At 43.8% G+C, this 21477-nt stretch overlaps 1 long non-coding RNA gene across 3 annotated transcripts; it reads right to left on the bottom strand.

The window, feature by feature from the left end:
• Positions 1–2793: 2793 nt before the first annotated feature.
• Positions 2794–21219, bottom strand: LOC146209298 (uncharacterized). 3 transcript variants are annotated; one of them, XR_014706193.1, is made up of 7 exons: positions 21068–21219; positions 19272–19331; positions 16611–16788; positions 14966–15043; positions 13969–14085; positions 8430–8525; positions 2794–2953 (listed from the first exon to the last, which is right to left on the bottom strand). It is a non-coding gene; the product is annotated as an uncharacterized LOC146209298 (long non-coding RNA). The 3 variants fall into 3 exon arrangements; XR_014706194.1 differs by having other exon boundaries at positions 14966–15061; positions 16611–16708; XR_014706192.1 differs by having other exon boundaries at positions 16611–16708.
• Positions 21220–21477: the final 258 nt, after the last annotated feature.

Below are 21477 nucleotides of genomic sequence, written 5' to 3'. Positions count from 1 at the left end.
CATGCGCCACCTGGCAACGCTAGGTGGCAATATATATAATGTTACGGGGCGGCAAGCCGATGGAGAAAGGAGACAGAACATGACCGATGCCGATGGTAGATGATGTTTAATGAATGATGGCGGATCTAGCGCGAGCGCGCCGGCCCACGCCATTGCCCGCTTCTTCGCCCGTAGCACTACCCGGGGCTACCGAGCGATCGTCCCGATCGATGGACGAAGAAGAAGTCAAAGTTGATCAGATTTATGAGATGACGGGGATCTTGTGCGGACAGGTGAAGAGAGAAGAGAAAGAAGGTAACAGCTTGCCGCCATGATGACCAATGCAGCCTGGCCCAGGAAGCTTTCGTTGAACCGGTCGCCAGGATTTGATGCCTGGGTCCTAGGCACGCATCAAACGCCACAGGCGGGAGCGACGTCTTCACGTGTAATGTTGTATCGGATCAGTGGCTTCGTCTGGTAGGCGTCTCGGGTCGGTCGGATCCTTCGGTCAGGCCCTTCATGCGCTGTGTCTTGTGCTGTGTCCTTGCTCGTGTTCGTGGCGTCTCGGGTCGGTGGGATCTTAAAGTTGGGCTACTTGTGTTTCTTTGTATCTTTTGGTCAGGGCAGCGGACTGGGCGGGTGTAGAGAACGGCGATGTGGCGTCGGGTCCGGCAGGCTGGGGAACAGGCAGTTGATGCATAGTCCCAGGAACCCGCAGCCGACGGCGCAAGATGACACAGGACGCCGAAGCTCCGGGCCAGGATGGTGAATGATGATCATGCACCCAGCACCTCCAGCCAAATGTTACGGGGCGGCAAGCCGATGAAGGCAGGAGACAGTACATGACCGATGGCGATGGTAGATGATGTTTTATGAATAATGGCGGACCTAGCGCGAGCGCGACTACCCACGCCATTGTCCTCTTCTTCTTCTTCGCCCGTAACAGTATATATACCTATATATATGCAGCTGTATGTACACGATATATTGTCACCTATTGGTGACAACGCCGTTGGCGATGTGATTGTGGTCCACGTCCCGTTATTTTTTAATATTGCTCTTATACTGCTTATAGTCTGCTTTAGGAATTTTTAAATTTTGCTTTATTACAATTCAATTTACGAACTACTTGTATTGTTATTGTATTGCTGTCTTGTAGTACCTGTTCTCGTTTTTGCATTTACTGACTGACTATTGATGCATACTTTATCAATCTACCAACCCCCCCTACGCCCCTTATGTAAAAGCCTCTTAGGGGTCTTTTAAAGAATAATAAATTCATCGTTATTATCATCATCACCCTAACTATACCCACTGCAGGGCGAAGGCCTCTCCCATATTTCTCCAATTAACCCGGTTCTGTGCTAGCTGCATCCACTTGACTCCCGCGAACTTCTTAACCTCATCCACCCACCTAACTTTCTGCCGCCCCCTGCTCCGCTTTCCTTCTCTTGGAATCCAGTTTGTTACCCTAAGCGACCATCGGTTATTCTCTCTTCGCACTACATGTCCTGCCCATGTCCATTTCTTCTTCTTAATTTCCACTAGAATGTCGGTAACTTGAGTTATTTCTCTGACCCACTCTGCACGCTTCCTATATCTCTTAATGTTACCCCTACCATTTTTCGTTCCATAGCCCTCTGAGTTGTCCTCAACTTAAGTAGAACCTCCTTTGTTGGCCTCGACATTTCAGCCCCATAGGTGAGTACAGGTAAGATGCAACTGTTGTATACTTTCCTCTTGAGCGATACCGGTAAGCTGCTAGTCGTGATCTGCGAATGCTTGCCAAATGCGCTCCATCCCAATCTTATTTTTCTTGTTATTTCCTTTCCCGACGTAGATATGAAGACCCGCTCTAATCAAGCACCATGAATGTGACCACATGTTCTTACTATGGAACAAAGGCACTCGGCTTCGTTTCTTGCCCGGCCTTGTGCAAACACCTCCTGCCAATTATTCCATTCAGTGTCGTGCCGTGAGATAATACGACCACCAAGCAGTGTTCAGTGATGGCACCTACCCCCTACCAACTGCCAGAGATGTGTTCGTGATCCTTCCTTCAAAGTGGTCAGGTTAGGATTCCTGCTAAACGAGAGCCGTAACGCCATCACGTTGAAAATCGCTCACGCGCTACATGCATAACTTGAAAGAGCAGTTCTAAAACGTTCCAAAATGTCCTCCCTTTTTAAGTACGCACGGGTACATATGATGACAAAATTTTCATCAATTCTGATTTGAGAATAACTAGTAGACCTCTCTTCTAAATGCTTTTTTTTTTGCATCTTGAAAGAGCATGTTTGCCTCGTGGTTTGTTTAAATTGCCTCCAGCTTAAGAAAAAGGTTGGAGAAATTCAAAACCTTGCCTATGTTGGTTGAAACATATTTCTCAGGTAGTTGCCTGGAAGCTCCTGTACATGAAATAGGTTGGAAAGTTTATATCATAGGTTGGTCCACTCTACTTTTTAAACTCTTGCAAGCTTGCCGCCGAATACGTTGGGTTTCCGTTGAAAGTAACGATAGTTTGAAGAATCTGTTATGAGCTCCTGAAGGCTTGTCAACATACCGCCGCAACAAGGAATTGAAAGATCACTGGATACAGCAGGTTTTTCAGTGCCGAAAAGGTGTGACGTACAACCCCTACAAAGATTGCTATGGTGTCATCCAGAAGTGTAATCGCGATGTTCTGGAGATTGTATTGTTCACAGTGGTATTACAGGTTTGAAAATATACACCATATTTTCGTGTACTCTGCGGAATAGATTTGCTTATATGTTTTACTAACCAATATATACATTTGAAGCACAAAATACTTCGAAATCATCGTTTATTCAACGAACTAATACACTGATATAATGCCTCAAGATAAACCAGAGGTCACGCCACAGTATGGTATAGCATTCGGGGTTGGGCGACAAAGAACTTCTTTTCCGAACTGTTTGCACGTTGTTGTTATGAAGGAACCTCCAAGGACGTGCTGAAAGAAACATTAAGAATAATGACCGCACAATGTTTCATTCTATTTTTTAAACTCGCCCAGCCTATTCCCTAGCAACTCTGAAGCTCGAAAATCTCCCTGACGCCCTGTTCAGAGGTCGTAGGTGGCGTATATTAGCACATCAGATTGCATTTTTATAATGTGTGAGTAGAACGGGCTGCCCCGGGCACTAATATCTGGGGGGGGGGGGGGGGGGGGGTTGTAACGTCTCAGTATAACTGTTAGGTTCAATGATTTTGCTCGCATACGTACATGAACAAGGTCAGAGCAGTGATACAGACGCATGATGATTAAATATCTCCATTTTGGAGTGAACGAGTGTTACAACTGATGCCGTAAAGTTAGGCAAAAATCTCTTTTCTCCTGCCTTCAGAAACTGTGGCGGTAACAGACAGCAGTTCTCAACTTCTGGCATCAATACACGCTTCCTTTTGCTTTGTCGACAGATATCTGATCTGGAAGGTTTATTCCGAAGTAAACAAAACATTAGACTTGGTTTCGTATACTGATTTTATGAGAGAGGCAGCAGTGCACAGAGACAGGTTCCTAATTTCTGACGTGTGGCACATTGCGGAAGTCAGCACCTGAACCAACGCCTCTACTGTTTTCGTCCGTTGTCTACCAAAAGAAACTTCGACAAAGGTCGGTGATATCGCCAGCATATGAAAACACTGAAAATAGGAACGCGGTGTCAAATAGCCATGTAGAGTAAATGGTTTATTGCTAGCAGCAACTGCCTGCGCGCCACTGTTCTACTTTTGTAGCCTTCTCGGCGCACTCTACGGCCAGGCCTGATTCAAGAGGTCGTGTCCCCTGATGTCACCCTGCTTCGAAGACTAGAAGCCTTTATTATCTCGGCAAATCTCAGTAGGATTCAGACTTAAAATTGCCTACTAAAGTGCTTCCAGGAAAAGCTTTCATTAAAGATATCGCTATTGCATTTAGAGGGTCACGACACAACGAAAGCAGGATTGCTATTTAGATAGAAGGTGGGCAGTCTTTTTTAAATTTATTTCAGTAGCAAATTGTTACGAAAAATAAGCAAAACAGAACAGGTCACGGATTGTGAAAAGCAGAAATAGGAAATAGAAAAAAACGCAGCTGCATAAAGTTTGAAATCTAAACAAAAAAAAAAAGGAATTGCACGCAACTGCGCATTTTTGATCGCCTCCCATGGAAGAAAATGGGAAGATAAATGTAACAGCATATTCAATAAACTTGTTATTAATAAACTTGTTATTTGGTCCTGTCTGAATAATAACAGACAATAGTCGTACACCGAATGCGAATACCCTATTCGACGCCTCGTGCAAAGCAGTATACGACTCATCGCACGTCGTGTTGGTTTGAAGTTGCAACTTCAGAAGTTGCAACTCCAAAACAATATGCATGACAGAGGCAACGGTTACTGTGGTATTCATTGTAGTCACTATGATCATTGTCGGCCGGAGAGTAATTGACAAGTTGCTGTGAACTCACTGCCAATGCAGACCAGCCGATGATGGTTTCTTTAGGAAGCGCTATCAAGAGTATTTAGAGTATTTTCGGCTAAGAACAGTGGCTCTAAATACTCAATCGTTAAAGAACGGGTAGACACAACTATGTCAGTTGCCAATGTGGCGCAACTAATTGTGAATAAAACGACATAATTGCTTTATTTGTTTTATTGTCTATTTCACGTGCTTCACGACACTAAAACCTGTTTAGAACCTGCTGGAAGTGCTTCTCAGAGGAGAAATCGAAGTTACTTGGTCACAGGATGACGCCTAACTTGACGCATCCTTTCGAGCATCCCCTCATATTCAAGATTGTCTCAAATATTAGCCTTTGTCAGCCGGCTTCTCGAATCTGTTGTTTCGCATCGCCTTCTTCGCGGCATACCGGCTGTGCGCCAAAGTTATATCTCACCATTTGCTTTGAAAGAGCTTCTCTTCTCTGCATGATGATACCCGCCTATAAAACGAACCACATGTTCTAACTTTGGCATTGCTCCAATTGAACCGGCTCGGCGAGTGAGCGGCAGCTTCCCATTCAGCAAGCGATCACCCATAGGAGAGAGACTGACATATCGCAAAATCTAGGTGAAGGTAGGGGAAGAATGTTTCAATTGACACCGTGCGCCGTATTTCACGGCTTTGGTTCCAGTCGTGGCCGAGTGGTTTTTGTCCTCCGCCTTGGATGTGGCCGGTTCGAAACCCACCACTGGCCACCCAACCGATAAAAACTGGGTATAGGCTTCCCCCGACCTGGTGGCCGGTTCTTTCAGGGAGAACACCTGGGAAGGGGCTCTTCACTTCCTGCTGCGACCTACGGGCCATTCATACCATTTCGAATGGCCGTCTGAAAGGGCGGTTTGAGTGCGTGTCTGTACGTGTGCCATCCCTGTGCTTGCCTCCTATGTTGCCCTCTTGTAGAGGGATGCCCGGACAACAGTGGCTAGTTAACAATGAAAACGGCCACATAATGGGCTTTTGCCGCGCGAGGACTTATTGTTGTCCGATGGCGGAACGGATCACTGTCCCATTGGCGCAACTATTTGGGACAAATGTCCCCTTTACCAACCACTTCACCTCAAAGAGCCGAGCACAAGGCCGGGGGGAAGTTTGTGCCCATTAAAAAACACACCTACAGGTACCCAGCGGCACCAGAGATCGAACGTGGCACCTCCCGAATGTGAGGCGGATTCTCTACCACAAAGCCACCGCTTCAGTATCACAAAAGTAAAGAAGGCCGGAGAGGTCTTGGAGAATACAGATGCGGTAATCTTTCGATAAGGAGCAGAACATGTTTGCATCTTTACACCTTGGTAAAGTGATTAAAACAATGACTTTCTTCGATGCTAAAATCATAACGTTTAATCTATGGGAAGCAGTTATGTCCCTTAGCTAGATAGGGAATCATTTGTAGTTAGGCACGGGCCTAATTGGTCCGTTAAGGGACATAACTTAATCACATACAGTAAACCTCATAATTTTAGCGTCGAAGAAAGTCATTCTTTTAATCCCTTTACGAAGGTGTAAAGATGTAAACATATTCTGCTTCTTATCGAAAGCTTACCGCATCTTTATTCTCCAAGGCTTCGCTGGCCTTCTTTACTAACAAATAGCCATTTTTGCACACCACTTCGATGAGGTCAACCTTTCAAACGTCGGCAGGTATGACACTGCACGTAAACACATACACGGCTGACATTTCACAGACAGCTAAGGTTTCTCAACCTTGATAACAAAGATGATCCCGATTCCAGTGTGTTCGGTCATCCGGTGAGCGTCTAATATACCCCCCCCCCCCCCCCCCCCCGCAGCGACGTCTGAGCTTATTCAAACCGACGGAAAAGGATAAACCGGCCAGCTTAGGAAGGCAATGCTGCTTCTGTTCTTTTCTTGAGCCGCCAACGTCGCCTCTCCTCCGTAAACGTAGATGACGCTTCAAGGTTCCCTCGACTGACTTACCTCATTGGCTCTTGTCTGCCATGACAGAGGGGCCCTGAAAATTGCTGGCACGCGGCCGTGCGTTTTTTTCCCCATGCTTTTAGTGCGCTATACAAGGATAACCTGCTGTGAACCAATCTGCTGCCGTTTCTTTCTTTGTGCAGTATTCTTTGACCTCGAAATTTTAGTTGAGGCTAAGAAAAACGAACACTTTGCGAAAGCAACTGTTTTACGTCCCGGTGGTGATGCGAGTAGAACAGCTTCGCTGCCTACTGCAGTAGGCCGCGACACCGTCGCCGCAGCTGAATATTACGCGTGTTTAACTGGCAGTCTGACGCCGTTTATTTCATGTCGTTCTCTGCCTCATCTTCCATTCGTGCGTATTGGATCTAGAAAGCACTTCGATCACATTGACCTGCAAACTTGCGTTAAGCGGTCCCAAAATAAAATAGTGCGCTACTACTAAGACATCCCGATCATCGATTTTGGTGATCTGTCTCAAGCAAACTTGACCTTGAAAACGGAGGTCGTACCAAGGCAGGTATCGAAGTGAAGCCCTATGTGCTACCGCAGAAAATTAAAAATTCCCATTTGTCCTAACACACTTCAAGCCACTCGCCATGTCTTTCCCCATGTCGTTTCAGATTACAGATAACTGAATTGTTCAACAGTGAGAATCTTTTGGAAGTGGATATTTTGTCCACCTAATTAATAAATAGCTCGCTGGGCCGCTAGTGTATTTTATTACGAGAGGCATGAAGCGACGCGCAAAGCTGTCCCGCGGCAGATTAACATCTTGCCTCGCCCTAAAAGCTATGAGCACCCACTTGCCCACAGATGCCTCAGAGCACGAGCCTTCGCACCCCGCGCATATCACGCGGGCTTCCATTCCTTTCACCGAGTGAAAGCGAGTATTCTCAAGTGCGTCACAACGTACTCCACGTTCTCGACCGTTGCCTCGCCAGGTGATATCTCGCTCATCACTATGGCAGCGCGTGGTAAGCAGTGAACAAGGAGCCGACGGGCGTGTTTGGCCGAAGCGCTGTTCCGACACGGTAACGTTACCGGTGAGCCTGTGATTGCCGGGCTCATGCGTCCATAGTAGGCGCCGAGTTGTTGCTGGACCGCGCCTTGTGTGGTGCGGTCCCATTCTGGCTGGCCAGCGAAGGCTACGAAAGTGCTTCAGCTTAAAGCGTCAAGACGGAGCCCGATGTGATATCCGGCGTGCGTTTCTGCGTTTACAAAAGTCCTGCCATTTTGTGGCACGGCAGTTTGGTGAGCGAATTGTTAGCTTTGCCGTACCGCTGAAACCGTACCCTCATGGTAATGCGCAATTGCATGCACTGTGCTGTTAGGTCTCCACCTGTTTTGCGGTTGTGCTGCACCTCTGAGAATTTCTATTTGTCCGCAATAAATCGATGTTTCATTTTAATGCTTGTAACTCCTCACTCGTCTGGTAGCCCCGTGGCTCACACACCCCGTTAAATAAAAGGAGTGGCATGGCTAGGGGTCCATACAGAGAAGTTGATTATTCCATTTGCCTTGTCGCTTACTACAGTCCTGTTGCAATATTCACGAAACGCTCCCTTCTTCTGAGACTTCGACTATGGATATAATAAGCACATAAACCAAGTACAAGTCTGTTTTTCTGTCGATCAGTCCATCCTGCGACTTAGCTTAAAATAATGTTGCGGGAATTCAAGCAGCAAGTACTTTTTGACAGGTCATCTCTTAAAAGGTAAGAGTTTTGCTCCTGCAGATGCTCATGCTAGTCAAAAAAGACCTCGGTAATGGATGCCAAACATTGACATTTCTGGCAAACGCAATCACATAGTCACGGATATGGTGTGCCGTTGCAATCTTGAACGAAAAACGTTTTATTTTAAGAAATGTTTTACCTAACTCCTTCCATTTCAACATGTTTTCATACTATGCTTCAAAAGGGGTGAAGTAAAATCTCACTTCCTACTCCCCTGCTACTCTTTCACAACCCTACCGCAAAAAGGAAGAGCAAATATACTTACTGTGCATGGTGTTCCTACCGGATAATACCCATATTGTAGGTCCCCGTTAGGAGAGGTACACGTGTATGTACAGCCTATCTGGGGATTTTTGGAGCCCTAAAAAGTAAAACGCGCTTAGAATGTATGATTGGCAGTGAACTTCAAGGGCCCATGAAAAGCTATTTACGAAAACTAGAAAACGTTAGCCATCCCAGTAACCGTCACAGCATCGCGAAAATTTTCAAACTACTTTTATTAGCCCTGAAAATATAAGCCATCGAAAATAAGGCTCCTTCTCCCCCTCTGAACTTAACCCACGCTGGCGTGAAAGAGAAGTAAACAAGTCGCGACGGCGCGTCATGACGCCCCATCCCTCACGCGTAACTTGGGAGCGTCTAATGAGCGGGCGCGCCCAGGAGGCCCGCGTGACGTCACATGGGAGACTCGCGTAGTGCGTGGCGGGATATGTCGCTCCAAACGGTTGAGAGCGGTCACCAGGAGCACATTTTGAAAATTATTTCTTAATTGTAGACTCCAAGCAAAGCTTTCAAACTTGACTCACTTACTCATAAGGATAACCTCTATGGATTTCTTACTTTAGATTATTACCACAAGCAGTATTTCAGGGAACCTTCAAGCTAATGCACTTTTGAAGTGGCTCGTTGATATTGGACACTGCCTCTTTTTCTAGATTTAAATGCCTGAAAGCGGAAGCAAGCAATTTTTTCATGTAATTATTGATCTGTACCTACCTTTTCTCTTTGTCGGAGTTACATTTCACATTACTTTGGCTACAGCGTTGTGACTTGGCAACTCTTTTATGCCTTTATATTTATTGCATAAAGCAATTTTCACCAGATTTTGGGGCGCCGTGTAAGGTCAACCAGTGAAGCGTGCTCGCTGGCACTATTCAAAGGTGTGCGGTAGACCTAGATGCCATTTTCGGTCTCTCTGCTCTCGAAGCTCGCACTGGGTCGCTGCTAATTCCCCCTGTGTGCCTTTAACGCCGAATATTTTTTCATGAGTGACTAGCGCGTGGGAGTGTTGTCGTACTCTACTTATGCCTAGGTACCGTTAGGCTTCGGGAGTGTAAAGCTAAAGCGGAAAGGAGGGGAGGGGGGCGTTTAGGGCTTAATTTAGTTTGAAAGGAGGGGAAGGGGGCGTTTAGGGCTTAATTCAGTTTGCATTGACTTTATTTATTTATTTATTTATTTATTTATTTATTTATTTATTTATTTATTTATTTATTTATTTATTTATTTATTTATTTATTTAGAATACCCTCAGGGTACAGATGTACACGTTACAGAGGGGAGGGGCGCATACAGATATATATATAAAACAGAAGGTTAAATACAATCAGCGTAAAAATATCTGAAAAAACAAAGCACATAAACAAGAACAACGAAAAACCTAGCCGATAATTTGATGCCTCAGGCATTAGATCTTTATCGCAAGTGACCACTGAAAAGTTGTAAGCCACGTACAGACACTCGCGTGGCCCTTTTTTCTGTTTTCTTTTTTTTTTTGCATGAAAACGGAATAAATCAAACCAGCGTTTTGCTGTCCGTTACAAATGCCACTGCCTTATCGCCGCCGAGCAGCTGGAATATATCTCTCTTAAAATTATTGTGCGATGTTTCCTGAAATAACGAATACAACCCCCGATGTCGCCCAGAAAGAGACTTGCTTTGGCATACACCACCTTACGTGGGCAAACAACTCTGTGGGATTATACTGTGTTCACTACGCGGCAGCATGGTGACGTTTTGTTCTATACTTCCGGAAAGAAGTAAACCTTTAAATCTGTTCAGCTTTGAGCATTCGCGGGCCCACTTCCTCGCAGGAGGTACGTAATAAAGACGCTGTCTTGAGACGCAGTGATATAGTCGCTCGGCCACTAAGCAGGGGCATCTGGTTTTTATCGCGATCGTGGTGGCCGCGTTGTGATAAAGGTGAGAAGCAAGGCGCCCGGTTGGTGTCGAACCTCAGTAGAGGGTAACGAACCTCGTGCAATAGAACTTATTACCTGAAGTTTTCCACAACGGCGAACTTCATAGCTGACGTATCTTTGTTACGCTAAACCCCCTACAAACATAACAATATCAGATGTTCATTGTTCTCTACTCATTAGGTAAGGCATGCTGCACTGATACCAAACCAAAACCTTAACTGAGCGCAGCTTTTACAAAATTATGAAATCGCATTAGAAATTTTTCAGTGTTTTTCCTCTTTTCTTCCACTGAGAGAAATTAGAGACAACGCATTTTTCCCCAAATTTCCTGAATGGTTTTTGGAGGCCCGTCAGTTTCGCTTCCACCCGAGTTAAATATCGATTCAATTTTATATAAGGAAAGCAGCATGCAATCGAGGTAAAACTGAAGTGCTAATTTGAAACATAAAGCAACCCTTGCATCTGTAGATTTTTAATAATACTCAGTTCAGTTCAGTCGTTCAGTCGTGTCCTACTCTTCGTGACCCTATGGACCATGTCACGCCACGCTTTCTGGTCTCTCACTATCTTCCTAACATCACATACCTTAATCTGCAGTGCCTCGAGAATGCCATCTAACCATCGCAGTCGCTGCCTACCCCTTCTCCGGCGACCCTCAACCTTTCCCAACATCAAATCTTTCTCCAGCGACTCCTCTCTTCTCATCAGATGACCAAAGTAGCTGAGCTTTAACTTTAGAATTTGACTCTCCAATGAGCAGTCAGGGTTTATGGTCGGCAATATGGACTGATTTGATCTTCTGGCAGACCAAGGAACTCTCAAGAGTCTTCGCCAGCACCACAATTCAAACGCGTCAATTCTTCGGCGGTCAGCCTTTTTCACAGTCCAACTCTCGCATCCATACATTACAACTGGAAAGACCATAGCACGAGTTATACGGATCTTGGTTGGCAGACTAATGTCTCTGCTCTTTACTAGGCGGTCAAGGCTAACCATTGCTCTCTTTCCGAGAAGCAGCCGTCTCCTAATTTCATTGCTGCAGTCTCCTTCTGAGGTAATCTTGGATCCCAAGAAGAGAAAATCTCTCACAGCTTCCACTTCTTGTCTCTTGATGCTCCAGGACTTGATAGGGCAAGACGCCATGATCTTTGTCTTTTTAATGTTTAGTTTAAGCCCAAACTTCTCACTCTCTTCTTGTGCGCGCGTCAGAAGTCTCTTGAGTTCCACTTCACTTTCTGCCATTAAAGTGGTATCATCCGCATATCTAAGGTTGTTGATACGTTTTCCAGATATCTTCACTCCAGCTGAAGACTCGTCCAGACCGGCCTTCCTCATGATGCACTCTGCATATAGGTTAAATAGGCAGGGCGACAGTATGCAGCCTTGCCTCACTCCTTTCTCAATCTGAAACCAATCAGTAAGACCATGCCCAGTTCTGACTGTGGCCTCTTGTCCTTCATACAGGTTCCTGAGGAGACATGAGGTGAATTGGAACTCCCATCTCTTGGAGAGCCTGCCATAATCTGCTGTGATCTACGCAGTCAAACGCTTTCGCGTAATCAATAAAGCAGAAGTAGATGGGTTTTTGGAACTCTCTTGCTTTTTCCATGGTCCAGCCAAGGTTGGCAATTTGGTCTCTAGTTCCTCTGCCCTTGCGAAACCCAGCTTGCACGTCCGGAAGCTCCCGATCCGCATACTGCTGCAGCCTACCTTGGAGGATTTTCAACATCACCTTGCTAGCATGCGAAATAAGCGCGATCGGGCGGTAGTTGGAACAATCTTTGGCACTGCTTTTCTTTGGAATGGGGATGTAAACTGACCTCCTCCAATCCTGTGGCCACTGCAGGGTTGTCCAAATCTTCTGACCTAATGTATGCAGAATGTTAACAGCGTCATGGTTGAGGTTTTGAAGCAACTTAGCTGGAATGCCATCAATTCCGCTAGCTTTGTTCTTAGCTGGCTAAGGCCAATTCAACTTCACTTTTCAGGATGCCCGGCTCGAGATCAGTAATCACAACCGTCTTATGTTGGGTTTGCACATTCGGGTCCTTCTTGTACAGTTCTTCTGTGTATTCCTGCCACCTCTTCTTTATCTCTGAGGCTTCAGTGAGGTCCTTGCCTCGTTTGTCCTTTATCACGCCCAGCTTAGTACAGAAGCTTCCTTTGATATCTTTGATTGTCTTATACAGAGCTCTTGTGTTCCTTAATTGACTGTGGTCCTCAACTGCTTGGCACTGTTTGTGCAGGAAGGCATTCTTATCTCTCCTTGCTATTTTCTGAAAATTCGCATTGAGCACCTTGTATCTTTCTCTTTCCCCCATAACTTTTGCCATCCTTCTTTCCTCAGCTATTTGCAAAGCCACTTCAGATAACCAGTTTGCTTTCTTGCATTTCTTTTGCTTTGGAACTACCTTAGTAGCAACCTCTTGTATTATATCACGAACATCAGTCCACATCTCTTCGGGCTCTCTGTCTTCTAGATATAATTCTTGAAATCGATTCCTCACTTCCACAGCATATTCTAAAGGAATTTGATCCAGATCATACCCGAAAGGCTTTCTAGTTTTCGGCGTTTTCCTCAATCGAAGCTTAATTTTGGCAACAAGAAGCTGATGATCGGCCCCAGGCCTTGTTTTTACTGCTTGTATAGCGCTTCTCCATCTCTGCCGGCAAAGAATATATTCGATCTGATTCCTGTACAGAGCGTCCATGTGACAAGGCGCCTCTTGTGCTGTTGAAAATGAGTATTCGCTATGGTCAGGTTGTTTTCTTGACAAAACTCTACTAGCCTCTGCCCAGCTTCATTTGGGTCGCCAAGACAGAACTTGCCTATAATTCCGGATATTTCTTCACTCCCGACCTTAGCATTCCAGTCTCCTATGAGATAAACGGACGTCTGATGATGGGGTGCGGTCTAAAAGGCATGGTAGGTCCGCATAAAATCTCTCAACGTCAGCTTCTTCAGCAGTAGTGGTCTGTGCATAGACTTGGATAACTGTTATGTTGAAAGGGTGACCTTGGATCCGAAGTGAAATCATTCGGTCGTTTTTGGGGTTGTACCCCAGCACTGCTTTGCCCATTCTTCTGTTTACTATGAGAGCGACCCCACTCCCTCTCTTGGATTCTTGCCCACAATAAAAGACATAATGGTCGCCGGAGTTAAATTCTCCCATTCCGGTCCACTTGAGCTCACTGATATCCAAGATATCAATGTTCAATCTGTCCATTTCTCGCTTGACGACATCCAGTTTACCTTGCTTCATAGATCTTACATTCCATGTTGCTATGTGATATATCTCTTTGCAACATCGGACTTTCCGGTCACTTCCCGACACATCCACAACTGAGCGTGCTTTTGGCTTTGGCAGCAGTACGCGTTACACCACACGGAAAGACTGGGAATTAATTCTCACAATTTTTTATTGCCGAACCCTCGCACACGAAAAAGAGGAAAGTTTTAATTTGACCTCCGTCGAAATGCAGTCACATATAGAAGTAGGTTCGAAACTCCGAACTTCCACTTTGAAACTGAATGCTATTGTTGTTAAGCGCTCACAGCAGGGCGAAAGCACTCGCAACCAAGATTTCTTATTAGAGCCTACTTACATTTTGAGGCAGCTTCCGATGATCACATCCCCGTGAAATTGGTGGTAACTGACATTCACCTTTTAGGCATGTACCAACTTTCCACGTTGCCTCCCGGTCATATCCCAGGACTAATATCTGCTTAGGGCGGGAAGTAAAGCATAAAATCTTGCTGAATAATGCTACAATTCATTTAGTATATTGCGAAAACGTTTCCGGAAATCATCATTCCTACAATGTGCATGAGTAGCTAAACGAACAAAGAAAAGTCGTATTCGTTTGTGGCACTTAACTGTGTTTCTGCCGTTATGTGGGAAGCCAATTCAGCGTGAAAATTAAGGTTCAATTTAATCATATTGATAGGTGCTAATTACCTTTTTTTTCACAACGATTACAGGGAAAGCAGCCCAGTAGTTGTTCTATTCCAAGTGGATAAAAATCACCACTCTCTCTTCATATTACACTATTTGAGGGCTGCCTGTTGTTGCCGTCGCGTATTTTTGTTGAACGAATTCTCAGTGCAGGAAATTGTTATACTAAAGCATAAGGTACTATGAGATATCTGCTTCTATACAGCGTTCTAAGACTGCTTTTTATATCGTTAGTGTGCACATAACTTCAAAGGCGTCACAATAAATGCATTTTCATTATATTATATACTACAGTCTTATTAGGTCAAATCATATTTTTATATGAGTGCTTCCAGCAGCATCCCTGAACCAATCATCTAAAAGTATGTTACTTTAATGTAGCAAAGCATTTCTTCCTGACTTCTACCCTGCAGGGTGGAATGGGTCGCTGCATTCAATGCGCTTTAAGGAGTGCCTTATCTGCGTCATTCGAAAGCCGCACAGTGAAGGCATTGTTTAAAATATACATTATCATGTCGGCTCGACTTCAAACGCCAATTATGGTAATGTCTGCAATAATACAGAATTAAAAACCCGCTTTTCATCATCATACATGCCTAAGAACCAATATTTCCGTTAATAAACTAGAGATAACTCAAACGACATACGTGACACTTGGTGCTGCTTCTGTATTCGCAGTACTTTCCGTTTTCTAATTTAGAAGTGCAGTTTTCCACATAGGTTACCTGAAATGCAAACAAGAGCTTCTCTCTCTCGTTGTGACATGATACCCAAAAGGAAACTTTTATACACATTAGTGATATTACATCAGCCACCCAGCATAAGTCGGTAGTGCTCTGTCCGCGAAAATGGCTCTAAGCATTGGGAAGAGAGTGCAAACGTTTAAACTTTACAATGAACGTTATTGCTTAAACCTTATACATGTCCCATTTACCTAGTCGATTCTTAATAATGGCTGGCTCTAAAATTCGATAACAACGAAAGTCAAGCGCAAGATGAATAGAAACGGGAAAGTGCTTGGCTTGCATCGTGCTCCCGGAAGTTCTAAGCATAGCCCCGAATTTCTGCTTTATTACACAGTTTCCCTACATTCTGCACCTTTTTACTCTTGTCTCAATGTAAGTGACTTGCTTGACTGCCTAAGAGTGTACATAGCGACGTTTACGCTTCGTTCAATAAAGCATGTTTATTTATCTCAAGTGTTTATTGCTGGGACCGGTCTTCTTTCACTTCAGTCCTCGAAGTGCCGACTGAAATAAAAATGTGTCATTTAACGAATTTATATTCCAAAATCTAGACAAATAGTATTTAAGGCAGGCGAGGGAAAGCATTAGCACGCATCTGCCAGCCGTCTTGACTACCCCAGGAAATGTTTGTTTTAGACTTAGTTAATTTGTAATTGTGATCCGCAAAGTTAGAGAACGCTTTCAGAAACACCGGCCTGTTCCATCATTTGCCATAAAGAAAGCGTCACAAATTTATTTTTTTCTGAGCTCCAAGAAAAGCTCACGATACAAAAAAAAAACATTACTGACAATCGGGTTCCTGCACCATGATTGTGCTGCTCTCAATCGTGGTTTAGTTGCACGAAATCAGGTGCAGCCGTGGCTCCGCGCCCTCGTCAAAGCGGCAAGCCAATACGTCGGCGATGGTTTCTTCGGCCGCGTCTGACACACGGCGCACGTGACGGTACAATTAAGTTGCAACGGGTGCGGCCAGATCGCGGAAATCATCGCCATCTACCAGCCTACCACTAAAATGATAAAATAAAATAAAATGTCCAAATTGTCCTTCATATCTACCGCCTTCTTCATTAGAAAATTTTCAGGACAGCAAACATATACCCAGCTTTTCCAATGTGCAGCTCGGGCTGGTAAGGCTACTTTCTGGATTATGGCAGACGACACGAGTAGCTAAGGCCGGAGATAAATCTACACTTTACTGGGCCTGGGAAATGCGCTCAAAGCGTATTTAACCGTGTTGAAATTCAGTAAATTAGAGAGACTGGGCTTTGTATATTCAACTAGAAAGAAAACCATAGAAATGTAATGTCACCGCTTTCTTTTTTCCTTTACACTTATTTAGCATTTGCTTAAGTTTTGTGAATCTATCCGCCAAATTTTTGTTTTGCTTTGGTATCGCAGTTTCTCGGTAGCTGCGATTGGATAAGTGTTATTAATTTTCACGTATGGCAGCTTTTGTTAGGTCATTTCATGAGAGTCGTGAAAAAAGGACAGCAGTAAAAATGACCCACAAGTGAAAGTTGGCAAAGGAGAATCATTTTTTGCTTACCACTTGTCTCCCATTTGCTGTAATTGTAAGTGGTAGAAGGCACTCAGGTGTTGAATTGGGAGGCTCTGTCTTGAGTGCGACTGGCGGCACACCAAGCACTTCAATACCGGAGGAGTAGAATGCAAGACAGCAATGTAGCCTTGCTCTCGTCATTTACGCGCGATGAGACTGTACTTTTCTAATAATTAGTACACCAAAGTTATCAGGGGGAGAGAAAATAAAATAATTTCATTAGCACGCACAAGCGTTCTGGCTAAGGCAGCAATTGTAATTTCTCGCTAACGAGCATGCTCCACCATTATACCGTTCACAACCGCGTATTCTGCCCATGGAACACATTGCATCTCTTGTAGGCGCTAGGTGCATACACACCACCTGCAAAGGCTCAGAGCAATGACCTTGCAGTTAAGTACAAGGCCACTGGTTCGAATGTAAGCCTAAATTGAAGAGGCGGGAAATCCAACAGACGCCTGAGTGCTGCATGATGCCGCGGAAACACACATAATCCCCAAAGGGATAACATCCCCTCGGCGCTCACTCTCATGTACCTGATAGTCAGTCTGCTGTTTAGAGTAATTAAGAGTCGCATACCGCTTATGGTATAGCATACGCCCTTTACCAGAGCAATCAGTGTACTGTACTCAAATCAATTCAAAAGGCATTCTTCGTGTCCTTTAGAGGTCTAGCCCTCGACCTGGCGATGGTTATTTCTGTCAGTGAAATGTGTTTGTTCGAGTATTAATTTGTGATTATAAATAATATAAAATATTATAAAGCTTTCGAAAGAAAGAGCATGTCAATGTGCAGCAACATCATATAACGATCAGCTCACTATAAGTCACATACAAGGTATTACTGAAGGTGACGGCTAATAGAATGAGAGCATCCTGGGCGTCGATTCAACAAAACAACCAGGCTGGCTAGACTTCTGGACAGTATAAATCACTTTACCGCCATACATAAGGCGCAATATAATTGGGCAGTATATAAACGAAGGCGTATACATAGACTTTGTAAAGAAAGAGTAACCAGTTCATTCAAGCATATATAAGAGTCGCTGAAGATATCTAAAGAAGCTTAATAGCTACAATAGCCCCCTTAACAGAGCAGTGCTATTCCCTGCTTGTTTAGGGACGTATTCAAGGACCTAGATTGGAATCACTTGGAGACAAACTTAAAGAAGAATTCTTTAGCAATTGCGATTTGCTGATGACAGGGCCCGATAAGTAACTCAGAAGAAAAGTTGCAGCCTGGCATGCGGGACCTGAATATGGGTATAGCTAACTGACCGATTTACAATATGGTGTCACGCGTGACGAAGCTGCAATAAGGCATTAAACGCCGTAGGCTGACCCCAATTCGGATGTTGGCACTGCTACGTAGACGACCGTAGGAGTTTGCGAGCTTTTATGTCACTGACCAATGACGGCTTTTGTAACACTGAATAGCATTTCTAAAATACGCATACTTACAACCTCTTACAATGTTACCCCTCATGTAAAACCCCGCACTCCTGGGGTCATTGAGGTATTGAAAATAAATAAATAAATAGATATTTTATTAAAATTAAAACGCAAACAGAGGAGTTTTACAAGGCCTGATTAAAATGTACTAAAAAAAAGTGATCATAAGAACTGCATTTATTATTTCTATCGAAGAAATTAGAGAAGCAGTGTGCTAACGCATGCCCTGCAACGTAGTCAAACTCAATCCCTGCCACTTTCTTTACGACTATCTTCAATGCGACAGTAGTGAAGGCGTGTTTGCAATCAAGCGATCTCCATTGGAATCAGAAAAAGACGCACTTATCGGTCATTGCTAAGAAATAAATAGTGATGCGGTCATCTTCAGCGACCCTTCATGTACAGAGCTTGAAGGCATCTCCTATGTTATTTCACTAACATTTCATAAGATTTCTTTTTCTGACCTTATCGTCGTACTGTGTCTGAACCTCAATCGTATGCCACCGGAAAAAGTGTCACGAATAACTTTAACTACAAAATACGGCAAACTCCGGCAAAAGTAATCAATGCCTTGGAGATTCACGCACAATGATCAAATTTTCAGAAGGATTTGATTTATTTCATCTTAAATATTTAAAGCCGCGTGTAAGTGACTGAAACAACACCTAGAAACGAATACAAGACTCATATAGGCTTTCTGTCCTCGCCCGCCACATCCTTGATGTGAAATAAACATAAGTGATTGATTGATAACTGAGTGCTCGACTCAGGCAGAATGCTAAATATATTTTTGGAAAAATTCAAAAATCTTTGATGGAAGGTCCAGGCGCATATTTAAGCGGATGCGACCTAAATGCAAAAAACAGCGAACACGCGTCAGGCTTGCTTTGTTAGAGTATCGCCATTTTATTTCATGCCTTTTTAGAGACTTCTGGCGGACTATGTCGAACAAGCAACAGTAAAACCGTCTTTGCGATAAACAGAGCCGTGTTAAAAATGAATACATAAATATCTGAGCACATTCAAAAGCATTGCATTTTTGCAAGTATCAATCTGACGATAAAATAAATAACCAAAGATGCCAGTTTTTGAGCTAGCTGACGAACTTTAAATGAGGCATCTAAAGTTTCGGCAAAAAATAAAAACAGAAATACATCACTAATTGTACTACTCTTTGTTGTTAAAAACAAGAACTTACCTGTTGTGATCAGCGCGCTTTCTAACACTGTCAAAATTGTATGAGCCATGCCTTGTGTCCCTATACAGACGACAAAGAAAAGAATCTGTGATTTCAATGGAACTTTATACCATAATTTATTATATCTTCAGAGTTGGTGTTTGGGTTTATTAGCTCATACGAGAGAATACAATCTAGGTACAAAATGCATTTACCGCCGTTCACGGTAAATTCAGTTAATCGCTCTTCAAGCTTAAAGATGCGCATGAAGATTTATTTATTTATTTCAGATACTGTCAAGCCCCATTGGGATTTTTACAGGATGGGCATATACTTGAATAATGACTACAATAATGGCGATACAAAAGGGTACAAATACATGAATACAGAAAAACAAACAGGTAGCAGGTGATAAATAATGTCATACACAGCATATCTAGGTAATAATGCAGTTAAACAAGGTAAATAATGTAGTAATACGATAGCTTTCAGTTAGAGTATTGTAATTGGTTTGTTATATTTGGTTCGAAATTGTTTACGTGTTGTGTAGTAGTTCTTCTAGAAGGGTTACAAATTTCGGCAATGATGTGCTGTTGGTGATGTGGGAATCCAAACCGTTCCATTCGGTAGTTGCACGTGGAAAAAATGAATATCTAAAGCACTCGGTACGGAAAGAATATTCTTTGAGAGTTTGTGGGTGTTTATGGCGGGAAGGTCTGCATTTATCTAAGGATATCTAAGATAAACTGATCTGTAGCATCAATTTCTTTTTCTGAATGTTAGGAAGGGGAGAGGAACGTGGCGAACTTAACCGTTGAAGGGGATGCTTTATTTTTAAATGAAGAGTTTCTCATCGTTACATCCTCTCGATGTGCGTGTCCAAACGTGCAGCGTTTTGAGTGGCAAATTAAATATATCATTCCTCTGCTTTAGTGGATGTACTGGATGTTTCAGTATGATCTTTATCTGGCGGCATATGTCTTATTACAAACGAGCCAATTGATTAAAGAAGCTCGAAGTTCCGTCGCCGTGCCTCAATGATTAGGGTACTCGACTGCTGAACCCAAAAACGCTGAACCCAGCCGCGACGGTGGCTTTTAGAAAGATAGAGGGGGAGTCTAATTCACCTGTGTGCTACGTGATGTTCGTGCACTGTACATAACACCGGATGGCTGAAATTTCCGTAGCATTCCACTGCGGTATCCATCATCGGAAAAAAATTCTTTGAGACGTTGGACGCGGAGATCCGGGTGTTTAGCATAACTGCTCAGAACTGCGCAGAATGTCACTCCCGACCTCTCAAGGGTTATCAGCGCATGTTCTCTCACATATGCTCGACCAGACATCTCTTGCGAAGTAGCGCACGCCTGCGCAGTTTTATATCCTTATGTACACTATTTACTACAAATCCATCATATAGCAAAGTTTCAATCTTAGTTTCCTTCATATATAACCCCCAGGATTGCGCTGGGCCAAGTGTTCTCATCCTCGTTCTCTTCCTTAGCTTGTCACTTATCTATCATCTAGCATTCGCAGTGGTCACTTTGTAAGCCAGATATAGCCACAGGCCAAAACAACTAAAGAGGTTTCAATTACTAAAACGAAAGAATATTCCGGCCCCCGCTGCTCTGTATTTCAAACTCGTGCACCACAGAAGGATTCATAATTGAACCAACGAGAGTAACATTTATTGATAACATTGCTTTGCTTTTGGGAAGCGAAAGTATGCGGTTCCTAGAAAACGTAAACAGTAATATTTAGACTCTGGCCTATTCCACAGGCTTCTCCGTAATCTAAAAACGTTCTCTGATACGCACCAGCAACCCAAAAGGAAGGCGTTGTCGTAGAGCCTCGTGACGCACTGCGCCTTAATGTCGTATACTGAACGAGCCGACTATAGTGCATATAGATGCGTATCACAGCGCTGCAGGTTTGCAGAAAATGTCGTACAGTGACATCCATCAGCCGTAAGTTCAAATCACGTCAGAGGTTCTCCTGGTGTTGAACAACTGCAACATGAATAAAAATTGAAAATGAAAAAATACCGACATCTCTCGACAAGATGTAAAGCGCTCCGGGCACAGACATTATACCGTAAATTTATCAATTAGGTTTATGGTCAAACTGCGCAATACAGTGAAGGCCGCGAACGCAAAATGTTTCCATTGTCGAAGCAACCTTTGAATAGTAGAACTACAGAGCTGTTAATATTTCAGTAACGTTAAAA

The sequence above is a fragment of the Amblyomma maculatum genome, chromosome 1 (genome assembly GCF_055883805.1).
Source record: "Amblyomma maculatum isolate TAMU_Amacu chromosome 1, ASM5588380v1, whole genome shotgun sequence".
Lineage (NCBI taxonomy): Eukaryota > Metazoa > Arthropoda > Arachnida > Ixodida > Ixodidae > Amblyomma > Amblyomma maculatum.
Note: the sequence above shows the minus strand (reverse complement) of the source record. Positions and strands in the feature narration are given on the sequence as shown.